The sequence below is a fragment of the Macrobrachium nipponense genome, chromosome 47 (assembly GCF_015104395.2).
Source record: "Macrobrachium nipponense isolate FS-2020 chromosome 47, ASM1510439v2, whole genome shotgun sequence".
Classification (NCBI taxonomy): Eukaryota; Metazoa; Arthropoda; class Malacostraca; order Decapoda; family Palaemonidae; genus Macrobrachium; species Macrobrachium nipponense.
Window position 1 is genome coordinate 1,376 of NC_087222.1, and position 13,728 is coordinate 15,103.

A 13,728-nucleotide genomic window follows, 5' to 3' on the forward strand; every position below is an offset into this window, starting at 1 on the left:
ATTTATACATGCATATAAATATATATGTGTATATATATATATATATATATATATATATATATATATATATATAGATATATATATATATATTATATGTGTGTGTGTGTCTGATATTTATATAATACACATTTATACATGCATATATAAATATATATATATATATATATATATATATATATATATATATATATATACGTATACGTATATATATATACATATATATATATATATCTATACGTATATATATATATTTATATATATATATATATATATATATATATATATATATATAAGCATCCTAGAAATAACAGAGACATCCTGTGTTATCTTTTCTAATCGTTTTTTTCTTGAAATGTTTACAGGCAAGTATACGTCAGAGTCATGGATTGGATTAAAGAAAAATTCAACTGGAACATTCAATTGGGCTTCCGACAACTCCGTCGTTACGTTTACGAGGTATTTTTTGTTAAAGAAATTAACCGGAGACGGTGTTGCCGTTGAAATGCAAAGACAACTTTCAGAAGTACCATCCCCTATGTGTATGAAATAAAACGCTAGTTACTGATGCACAAGTAGAAAAGATAGTGATGTAATAATATATATATATATATTATATATATATATATATATATATATATATATATATATATATGTATATATATATATATATATATATATATATATATATATGATATATATATATATATATATATAATTGGGCGGCTACCAAGAACAGGAAGAACATTCTTTATTGATTAAATAAAGAAACGAGCTTTCGAGGTATGAACCTCATTATCAGACTGAAAAAATTGACAAGGATGAGAAATCACTGAAATTACAACAAAATCAATTGTCTTACTAAAACCTTCAGTAAAAAATGCTAACAAAACAAAGCGAACATCAAATACATTTCTTAGTTTGTATTTGACGTTTCGTTTTTTATGTTTTGTTGGCATTTTTACTGAAGGTTTTTATTAAGACAACTGATGTTATTGTAATTTCAGTGATTTCTTATCCTTGTCCATTTTTCAGCCTGATGATGATGAGTTTTATACATCGAAGCTTGTTTATTTAATAAATAAATAATGTTTTTCCTAGTCTTGGCAATATTATTCATCATTAAGCTATATAAACATATATATGCATATCCTTAAAACCACGGTAGAAAGGTAAGTGAAATAGGGACTTAGAATAAGTACTTTCGTAGTATATTCTACATTTTCAAGTGCAACACTGAATATAAAAGAAGTTAGCAGGCCTTGATACGCAAAAACAGAAATAAAGGCCTGCCAACTTCTTTCATATTCAGTGCGAACTTGAAAATGTAGAATACACTACGAAAGTACTTGTTCCAAGTCCCTGTTTCACTTACCTTGGATTTGAACATATTCACAGTACGGTGTTACTTCGTGTTACATAGGATATATGCATCTATATTTATCGAGCTACAAATGTCCTTTAAATACCCAATTTCGCTCTACCTCGGAAATTAATATATTTTCATAATGTATGTATGTTTGTGTTTTATGTGTTTATGTGTGTATAAATATGTAAGTGATTACATAATAAAAATATGGAATGTTATTCCATATATATATAAAAAACTAAAAACTAAAGAGGTCAACCATATTGCTTGCAGGAATGTGATCAGACCAGAGACAATAAAGTAGGCTAAGGTGACGTGCCGTCACCTGTAGTCATTCATTTGTTTTGAAAACATTAGTCCAAGCTTCTGCTTGAGGACAACTACCGCGACCTATATTCAACGGCCTACGTGATTTCTAATGTGTCTCATTTGTAAGTATGTTCATATGTTCGAGCTTCTGTCTGCTTCCTTTATGACTTGTAACCGAGATAGTAGTCAGAACAGAGTTGAATTAGCCATCATCATTGGCAGAAGCGATCAAGCCATCGTCATTGGCAGACCTGTACAATCCTATCTGATATTCATCATGTATCTCAGAGAATAGAACTATTTTTTATACTTCATGTCTTCTACTAGAAACCTCACATCAGAAAAGATATCATCATGAGTTTAACACATCGTCGTCATAACACTTCATAAGTTATCAGCAAACCCCAAGACACTCCATGAGTATGGAAGTGCATAACCAACCGACTTAGCGTAAGATTATCGCAAGTCTAACATTACCTCATAGGGCGCCTTATTATACAAGGCAACAGCCCTAATATTGGTGGCAGACTACTACAAGACCTCTACAACGTCTTCCGAAGAAAAACCAGAATAATGAATAATGTATCAGAAGTCAACGACGACGAAAGCAACAGATTCTTCAAGCAACTTAGTATCATCGTTTAATGAGCGACTTCAGAAAACAACAAGAACTCTTCACGTCTTCCGAAGAATAACGAATAATGTAATCATATCAGAAGTCAACGACGACGAAAGCAAGAGATTCTTCAAGCAAATTAGTATCATCGTTAGTGAGCGTCTTCAGCAGTGCATAACTTCAAGAAACAAACCCGACGTGTCTTTTCCTACGGCAACGCAAGCTTCGTCTCTCATTAGAATCATTCAAGAAACATCGTTATTGAGCGTATCCAGCACTTCAAGAAACAACCGAACGCGTTTCTGCGGCATCGGATCTTCAAGAATCGAATCATCCAACAAACGAACAACGTGCTGGGGGAAACTCAAGCAAAACCAGGTTATCCGCTAAACAGAGAAGGAGGGCCAAGGGCACATCGTTATCGGAACACCGTGACTTCCCACAAAATCAAGCTAAGTACAATCTTTTTTATTCATTTGGAGTAACTTTGAGCATTTCCTTTGCAGGTCAAATTTCGTTATTCCTGTGGCTGAAGTTACGAGACATTCTAAATCTTACTTTTTACAGAAATTATCTACATCATTGGGATGTCACTACTGCGAGTTTTTATCTTTGAGTTTCTGTTTCCAGAAGTTCTACTGAAATATCATAATCATATACTGTGTTAATTTTATCATTTCGGGTGATTATTATCCTTTACGTAACAAATCATATGAAACAGTGATATATGCGTTTTACGCAGTGGACGTCTGTATTTATGCAGATGCATAGATAGGGTCGTTAGGCACTGTAGTGATTAGAAAACACACAAAACAAGTGGAACACCCGTACAAATCTAGATAAATTAGAGGTAACACTATTTCAGGTCAGGACAATAAAGACTCCTGTGCAAGGTCCCGATCGCAGTTTAGCCTTCAGTTTTAGCCTTGAGTTTTTTGAGTTATATACGTAAAAATATCGAACCTCAATGACTCAACTTAACTTTAAAAATACGGCTGGATTGCAAGGAATAACATGTCTATCCAAAAAACTTTCATTAGGCTAAATGCGCTGACCATGAGGACACTCACTATTTCAAATTTTAGCAAAGTAATGAAGTAAACAACAGCAAGTACAAACAGTTTAATATTGAATGCAGTAGAGATAACTTGTCTTAATAGTAATCGCTCAATTCCTAATAGTTCGTCATTCATACGTTCGTTGCTTTATACGTAACCAACAACAGAATGCTAAAACACACAATACGTTGCCGATGATAAACAGTAGCCCTAAATATCAGAATCAAACAAATCGTGCTTAAGCAAAACTTGGTTACTGTGTCATCTAGTCAACGGTCAGGGTCGTTAAATCTGCTGAGTGTTCCAAAGCATAGCACATTCCCACAATAAGCGACTCTAGCAAGCGGGGAAAAGCGATGTTGGATCATTTATGCCATACCTTTTTTTTATGCCAATACCTTTTTGAATTAAAAAGGAATTTTTCCTATGAATCACACGACCGTATCAAGTAATCAGAGCAGTTCTCGTAATTTTAATACATTAAGTTATTATAAATACTGGTGGATTAGCCCGACTGTACGCGCCGTAAAAATTAGAATATCATGTTTTTATGCCTTTAGTCCACTATATCCTGTATTTACGGACTCCACCATCTGTTGTTCGAACTTCCCTATTGAGAAGTCCAGATAAGCGAGCGCTTACAGATACCTCTATAGTTATAAAAAAACAACTGATCTGTATCTAGCGTAATTGTAATATATCCATCTATGTGTATACAAAACATTACCTTACCTCCTGCCAAATAAGGCATGTTTATCAAGGAAAATTCTATAAACCTCCTAACATATTAAAATCCGTTTTGAACAAAAAGAGACAGTTAATCAATAATACTTATATAGAGGAAGGCCAATCATTTGGTCTCAAAAATCGTGATATTGTTCAACGACCCAACAGAATTCTCCCACAACCGCAGTCGCAGTTTGCACGCAAAATCTCGAGACTCAGGCACCCTCGAATGTCTTAGTGCGTGTAAAAAGACTTGCTGGGGATCTGAAATTTTAATCCTTCCCGACACTCTGAAATATAACGATTTCCGCGAACAATGCCCTATACACGGTTGACTCGTAGCAACAAGTTAGCACAAAACCTATACATATAAAATATCCCATTTTTTATTGGTTGCTAATTTTAATCACGCCCAACCAGTCGTAGATGAATCTCTCTTATACTCTATCTAAAGTAATATCCGTAAAGTCATTCAAGCAGAGGTGATTCAGCAGAATTTTTTTTTATCTTTTATCTGAATACCAGGAAGTTTCTCCACTAGCGAGTGATCTCTGGGGAAAAACGGATGTCATTGAAAACAAAATAGACTCCCAATGAAATTTCAAAATAGAGATAAATGACGAAGTTGAAAGATGTTAGTAATAGGAGTCATTAGGAAATCAAATAGCCCATATTAATTTTCCCTCAAACGTCATGCCATAAAAGATCGGACTTGGCGTATCTGCGTAGATTTCTGTCGCTTAAACGAGGAAACGATTCCGATCGTTTTCCAGTGCCATGGACCGACGATATCTGATCTTTGTTAGGTTAGAATAAATTTTTCACCAGCTTGGACTTACTTAAAGGCTTTCACCAGATACCATTACCTAAGTGATTGTACCTCATACACCGTTTTCAGCACACTCAGGGGACATTATCAATTTTTACGTATGCCTCCGGCTTACGTTGCGCCCCAATTACAATATAGTGTTTGGAGACTTTTAGGGGATACCCTACATGCCTATATGGTTGGTCTTGTAATCTTTTTTAATACCTTAGAAGTATATTCACACTATAGGGCTAGTGCTACAGAGACAAAGACAAATAATCTCAGAGTAAAATATCTAAATGTGAGTTTTTAAAAACCGAACATGTTTATCTAGGTTTTATGTGTCTAGTCAAGGTCTTAAAGTAGTCCATGGTAAGGTGTCGGCTATTCATAACTTCCGGTACCTATTAACATAAAAAGGGGATACAGCACTTTTGCGCTGTAGTGGGTATTACAATCGTATGTAAATATGTAACTCTTCAATCATGACAGCTCCTTTAACAGATCTTACGAAGAAGGGCGTAGATTTATTATGGTCTAAAAAGCATCAACAGGCGTTCGATATCTTAAAAGCGGAATAATGCAGCTCACTTAACTTAAAAATCCCAAATCCCTGATTTAAATAAGGAACTTTTTTTTATTGCAACAGACGCCTCAGACCAAGGGGTAAGAGGGGTACTGCTTCAGCAATATGATAAACGGTTCTTCCCATAGCTTTTTATTCACGTAAACTAAAGCCCTCTGAAAGTAAATATGCAGTAATAGGCAAGGAAGGGCTAGGTATCGTTAACTCACTAGTACATTTCAAGTTCATAATCTACGGCTATCCTGTTAAAGTCCTTACTGACCATAAGTCACTTACCGAGTTTTTCAAAGGCTTTAATCACAGTCCCAAAGGAACTCGTTGGCATAATGATCATTCAGGTCTTTGGAGCCAAGTTAAGATATCTACCTGGGAAAGCAAATATCATAGCTGACGCATTATCCCGCAATCCCGCACCATACTGCAAAGAACCATTAATTTGACTAAAAGATATAGAAATATCCGTACCTATTGTTAAAACCGTATCTAAACAAGAAAATTCTTTAACCCAAGAGATCGCGAGCATTGAATATCTGGGTTGGAGCGCCGAACTGTTACAAACTGAACAAAACAAGGGTCAACAGCAATAAGCAAAACAATAACACTTCGAACGGAAACAAGGTCAGCAGCTAAGAACAAAACATAACACTTCGAACGGAAACCGGGGCAGCAGCTAAGCAAAACAATAAACACTTCGAACGGAAACCCTAAACAGCAAAGTATATTAAAGTATGTGTATCAGAATATGTAATCAAATGTAATATTATATGTAGGGTCCGTGACGAGGAAAACCCGAAGAACACAGCAGGTCACTAACGACCAGGTAGTAATAATAATCTCTTCTATACCAACCGTCCTAAACTGGTTGCATTCCGTCATCCAGGGTTCTCTATTATGTCACGAAAGCCAAATCACTGTTTTACTGGCCTACAATGCTTACAGATATAAAAAGCACATAACTAATTGTAAACACGTGCCATGAAAACAAGGTATACACTAAGACACCTGTCAGTTTAGGGGCCTATCCTGTGCCAAATCAATCCATGAAAGAATATACGTAGAATTATTAACAGAATTACGAGTCTGACAGAGGAAATAAACACTTCTTAGTGTTAATAGTTCCCTTGACACGCTATATAGAATTAATAGCACTAAAAACAAACACCGCAATTGAGTGCGCTAGGAATATTTATGAGTGCTAAATCAGTAAACATGGAATTCAACACATAATTATCTCTGACTCGGGTGGTGAATTCAATAATAATCTCCTTAAACTCGTTGTGTGAATTCCTTTCCATTAAGAAACAATACTATATTTTGTCACCCAGAGTCATAGGTTTCGTAGAACGGATAAATAAAAAAGTGTCATGTCTTACGAGTTACAACTCGTATATTGGATCCGAACTGGATTATAGCGGTTCTCACGGTTTTAAATACCTTATCATTCATATCTTTTTGGTTTTATCTTATAGAATCGATACCGCAAGTAGCCTTATACGGTAAGTCGGCTAGAACACTTTTCCACATATTCAAGCCATTTATTTATCAATATAATATATATATAAATAAATAAAATATAAGAAATAAAATAAATATGGATACAAGTGGAGTCGATATAATACACTCCGTAAGAAGTTGGAAGGGTTACAAAATTATAACAAAAAAGGAATCACGATAAAATCAATAAGCAAAACGTAACCATAGGTTAATTAAATATCCAAATATATATGCGTAAAGATTTGAACTCTAACTTAACGCTTTAGTAATGACAAATAAGCTAAAAGTTCAAACACATATCAAAACCTACTGACATATTGTCTGTCCCGGTGATTTATATTCGTAGTCAATGAAAAAAAAAAATAAATAAATAAATAAAAAAAAAATAAAATAATAAAATTTTAAAGTCAGGAAGTCTAGAAGTGAAAATGTATATCTATGGAATAATCCTATATGGATCTTACAGGCAAATAATATGTATAGAATTTGTATGGAACCTTTTTTCATTAGTTTGAATAAGGAATATCTAATTTAACATATTACATTTTATTTACAATCATGCAGATTTCCAACATGAAACTAATATATTGTTCAATTTTGGTACTGTTTTTTTTTTTCAGACATTCTTCTCGTGTGGGTGGAGTATTAAAACAAAAAATACCCAATTTATACTAAAGTCGTATTTATTACAGCAAGTAATGTAACTCTTATCTGCTGAGAGCATTCTCCTGCCAGGTGACGATGTCATCAGTTCTGAAGGTGCATGACGCGTTGCCGGATCAGCATTGTTCCGTTTAACCTCATAAACCGCTTGCAAAGCAGGTTGGCTGGAGAGAGGAATGCTTAGCCCGAACTTCTCATGGGCAAGGCAGACGTTAGGTACAAGTGTCTATCCGTATGTGCAATGCAACTTTAGTTAAGGAATTGCAATCGTTTTAAAATTAATGAACAAAATAAGCAAACAGAATTTCTATAACATCAAAATGAATTAATTTTTTTCTGAACCTCATAGACAATTAGTCAATAAATCAGCTTATGATATTGGTAAACGGACATTTAGAAGTATCAGGTCATGTATATGAAAAATTTACTTTGCAACATTAGCCTATTACAATTCAAGTATATCACATTCATGGGAAAATGTCACATTTCTTGAAAAAATAAAAAAACCCAAAGTTTATATAGAAATTAGTTAATATAGTGGGTTTTTTCGTTGCATCTCCTGCCTATTAATAAAGTTTTAAAAATTAACCTCAGAGGATGCGAGCGAGCGAAATTTGAATATGAAACTTTTGTTAGGGGTACATAGGATCGGATTTTATCACAACTTAATTTCAGTAAGCATAGAGAAATACAGAATCATGATTAATATTCTCTTTGACTCTTATGTTGCCTGGCAATCTTACAAATAGCTCTTTTTTCCACTTCTTTGTCTAGTAACTTACTACCAGTAATATCGAATTTTCTTTGGGATTCGTATTGATATCTGTTTATCTTTTATATTATGGATATTTTTACAGTCATCATAGACCTGGATAGGTTCACTCATTGTTAATGCCATGGATAAAAAAGTTTGTACAGCTGACTCTTTTGAATTGAATTCCATAAAATAAAATCAGCGAATTCATGTGGCTTAAGTCTGGTTCTTAATGGCTTTCTCCCTCCCATATTTGATGTTGTCTGAATTTACTTTGCCCTTGTGACAAGTATAATTTCACTTGCAGGCTGATTAATGGAACCTGGTTACAGTATCCTGCAGTACGAGAGTTTTCACATCGCAACTTCAAAAAATCGTTCGTCGCTGCGGACGGCTGCAGTCAAGTAACAACCGCCTACAATGTGAAAGGAATAAGCACCATCATAAGTGAACAAGCTTATTTCATGGACTTCTTCGACTGACACCCGTATCCCGTCGTTAATCTCGTTTAATGCGGAATGCTCTAGCGGCTGTCGGAAATCGACTACAAAAAAAGGGACATACTTCTGACAATTACGACCAGAAGGATATTCAACTCTACGTTGCTGGCGAAGGACTCGTGCTGGGGATGATTTTATTCATCGCGAACGTATTCGTGTGGCTTAGGATACAGAGAACAAGTATGAGGCAAAATAGAAAGTTGGACCCTGCCAGGCAATTTTCCCCTTGTTTTAACCATTTGGAATTGGCCATTTCATTTGACTATAGGTGGTTGTCTGGAACTGTGTAATGGACGAAAAGTTGTTCGAACGCTAGTTAAATGTTTAGTAGTATAACCTCGGTCATGTATCCTATATATATAAAGTATCATGTATCCCATAAAATGATCATAAATAACAGAGTCGAAATATATCTTTGCGTGTACGCACTAGGAATCTATTTAAAGTGCACCTAGATTAATCACTTAGATTAGTCGTTTATGTGATCAGTTGGTATTAAGTGCACATATATAATCATAATTATATGAATCCATATACATATGTATAAATAAATCAGGTAGCCTTATAATCAATCTGTTACCTTTTATCTTACCTTACTAACTGCAGTTATATATGAGTTAGTATATGGATTAATGAACCAGTTATATATGAGTTATATATGGGTCAAAGAATCCGTTAGCATAAAAATGAATAATTTTTATCACTTCATATGAATTTTTAATCAGTTAAAATATGATTTTTATTCATGTTAATCTTTATTCTATGCGATTATCAAAGTACATTAGATTTTCTGTAGCATATGTATCTTAAAGAGATGAAGTGAAAAACTGTATCAGTATATATCACGTGATCACTATTATTTACGAATACCATCATATCATATTGTGTCTTATATCTTATTACTTGAATCTGTATTTGTGTACACCATGAATTTTTTTTACTTATAAGTATTTTCTATTTATCTATATATTCACATAGTGTCTGTATCACACTCCTATAAGTCAAATGCAAGTCAAGCTTGAGTAATATTCAGTGGTTGGTTTTGTAGCTGACCGAGCTTTTATGTAAGTGATTACATAATAAAAAAAAATATGGAATGTTATTCCATATATATATAAAATAAACTAAAACGAGATCAACCATATTGCTTGCAGGAATGTGATCAGACCAGAGACAATAAAGTAGGCTAAGGTGACGTGCCGTCACCTGTAGTCATTCATTTGTTTTGAAAACATTAGTCCAAGCAAGGTCTAAAGAATACGTCCAAGCTTCCTGCTTGAGACAACTACCGCGACCTATAATTCAAACGGCCTACGTGATTTCTAATGTGCTCATTTGTATGTATGTTCATATGTTCGAGCTACTGTCTTGCTTCCTTTATGACTTGTAACCGAGATAGTAGTCAGAACAGAGTTGAATTAGCCATCATCATTGGCGAAGCGATCAAAGCCATCGTCATTGGCAGACCTGTACAATCCTATCTGATATTCATCATGTAATCTCAGAGAATAGAACTATATACTTCGTGTTTTCTACTAGAAAACCTCACATCAGAAAAGATATCATCATGAGTTTAAACACATCATCGTCATAACCACTTCGTAGTTATCAGCAAACCCCAAGACACTCCATGAGTATGGAAGTGCATAACCAACCGACTTAGCGTAAGATTATCACAAGTCTAACATTACCTCATAGGGCGCCTTATTATACAAGGCAACAGCCCTAATAAATATACATGTAAATAGATAAATAGCTGTATAACTGAATCACGAAAGTTTGGAACGTGATAAATCCATAAATAAAGGGTTATAAGCCACGAAGGAAAAATAAACAACGGAGTTTCTGCAAGATCTTTCGACTGAACATCCTTTACTCAGCAGACAAACGCTTGCAGAAACTCCGTTGTTTATTTTTCCTTCGTGGCTTATACCTTAAATAAATAGATATAGATCTTTCTCACATATACGGGTTTTCTCCTTGGGGTGATGGTGGTGGGGAGGGGTGGGGGTGGGGGGTTGGGGGGCGTTTAACAGTACGACTATATTTTTGGTATCCTCATAATTCTTTTGGGTTGGGGTAGCTAGCCCCGGCGCGTCATGTGGAGTTAAATGGAAACGGGTAACAAGCCTAATTCTTCACTTGCTGTGTGAAGCGATGTTGAAAAACTCATGAACCAAGGTCTATATAGTTATATAATATACATATATATGCATATATATATATATATATATATATATATATATATATATATATATATATATATACATATGATTTTTACCACATCACCGTGATTTATGTACACGCAATGAGTTACAAATGTTCTTTGATATCTAATTCGCTATACCTCGGAATGAATATATTTCAATAATATTATGGTAACCGAAATGGGATTTTTTTTCAGTTGACAATAAATTCGTCGGCTCATGGACTCGAACCACTGAACCAAGAATTCAGGACGTACAGGTGGACGTTGTTAGTACCACAAGGCTATATATTAAACTCCGAGGTAGCAAATTAAATTTGATATTAAAGGACATTTGTAGATCAGTGCCTGTATATACTAACTATATATATATATATATATATATATATATATATATATATATATAATATATATATATACATATATATGTCTTTATATAACTACCTACATAAACATCACCATTACAATCCATACATCAATACCATACATACATTACATACATTTCTATGTATATACACAAATGTACCATGTGAATAAACCGTATTTAAATAATATAACAAACTATAGAGAGTAGCAGGTGCACAATGGAAGCTGAATGGCTCTTCTGCAGTGTAATTAGATTAGATCCTACCCGACAAGGTCTCTTGCCCTATAGTAATAAGTGCTCCAAGGTGCTGAAGTAGTATATCGAGGCCTGTTGTGGATCTTAGGCCCTGACATACCAACAGAGAACGTCTCTTCTTCAGAGAATTACGACTTCTGAAGCCTTTGACCAGAGTATGAAGGCCCTTGCTATTCCATAAACACATCGAAATATTTCTAATATCAAAGGATAAAGGAGCTGATGACCAGTCAAAAATGAAGAATTAAATCGGACATTAAAGAAGAGAAGGAGAAGGATTTTTAGGTTCTTCTTTTAGAAATGTCCTTAAGATTAGAGCTACTATCCAAAAAAAGAAATTGAGAATGACTTCGAATTACGAGAAATTTCTTGAGAAAACCTCCAAATGCAAGAGGCCAAAGAAAGGTTAATCATCTCAGTCACTCGCGTCTTCATATCTGTCCCATTTATTTTTGTTCATTATTTTATTTGTGATAAAGTCAAGGACGAATTACCTTATTCTCATTCCTTCATTATTCCTTTTTTTTCCAGCTGGGACAATAGTGAACCAAGCAGTGGAGATTGCGTCTCTATTTCCAACGGCATGTGGAGGACTAGATCTTGCGGTGAAAATCTGAAGTAAGTATATTAATCAACCTCTCGGGTGACACTGAACATTATAATAATTGGAGCGAGTGGGTTTCATTTTGACCGAAATCAATCGCCTCTTTCTCGCCTTTCTCATCACGAACAGGTACATATGTCAAAGAGGCACATACCCATAGGTTAGCGATGATCTCTGATTCTGGCAACTGGAAGGAACCATTGGATAACGACCCCTTATGCTGTTTTAGGCTTACCGATTTGAATTACTCACGGACAATTTATGTGTAACATCACTGATGGCGCTTGGCTGAGTTCTGATGCACTAGTCCTTTCTCTACAGAAAGGATGAAGATAGATGTGGCAATAAGTAAGGTTCAATTTTAACCAGGAATTAGTGAACACCAATGTATAATACTTTTATATTGTTGTTAAAAATGCCTCTGCTGTGTTGGATTCCACACATGCCACCGCCAAGCCTTTACTTACTGAAGGCTATTTGTGGTGGCTCGAGTAAGGTTACTCAGACTCAACGTGGTAAGACAAGCAACAAAAGGACAGTTTTGAGACAAATAAAGTTCTTCATACCTTTGACCTATTTCCTTAGTTTGCAATCTTGATACCGTTATTATCTATTAACATTACCGCACTGTTGAGAGCGAAGATTACGCAGATACCACGTAGATTAGGAATATTAAAGAGCAACTACAGAAAACAAGTGAGAATTTGAAAGCGTTTCCAAGAGGAGAAAGCTGAAATTAAAATGGAGCAAGTGGAAACTAGAAGACTGTAAGCTGGAGATGTGAAAGTTGATCATCACGGTGGGAGAATGGAAGCAGCTGATTCATATAAGTATTTTGAGAATTAATGAAATATAATGGATGATGGAAGACAAGAAACCAGGGGACTCGCAAAACAAAAGCAAGGAAGACTCGGAGCATAGGGTGGAATGTTGGAGGGGGATTGTTGAACTATGGTCTTTCTTTACGGAAGGGAAGTGTAGATGTTAAATGTAAATGAAAATGACTGAAGCTGTTGAGATGAATTGTTTGTGTTGTATATGTGTCATAAGAACGACTGTAAAGATAAGTACTCTGAATTTGTATAAGGATCTTGTAAGTGAAAAGATGGGTCGCAGTGTTTTGAAATGGTTTGGTCGTGTGGAAAGAATGGAGGACGATAGTTTGGTGATAAGAATGAAAACACTGCAAGTGTTAAGGTAGGAGGAGAAGGATATCTATAAAATATTGGGCAGATGTTTTGCGGACACTAGAAAGGAAGAGCTCTAATATTCGGGAATCGTATTATTACACAAAAGACGATGTCAATGCAGCGTTGTAATAGATTTAGTAGTGGCTAATGTTGTAACGGTTTTTTTGCACCGCAAACGATGACTATTGTTTTCCTTTCCCTCTGGAGCTACATACAGTAAGATAAA

General features: G+C 34.8%; 1 long non-coding RNA gene across 1 annotated transcript; it reads left to right on the forward strand.

Moving 5' to 3' along the window:
* Positions 1–360: 360 nt before the first annotated feature.
* Positions 361–12,516, forward strand: LOC135204427 (uncharacterized). Its single transcript, XR_010312207.1, has 3 exons — positions 361–456; positions 12,240–12,326; positions 12,442–12,516. It is a non-coding gene; the product is annotated as an uncharacterized LOC135204427 (long non-coding RNA).
* The last annotated feature ends 1,212 nt before the right edge of the window (positions 12,517–13,728 follow it).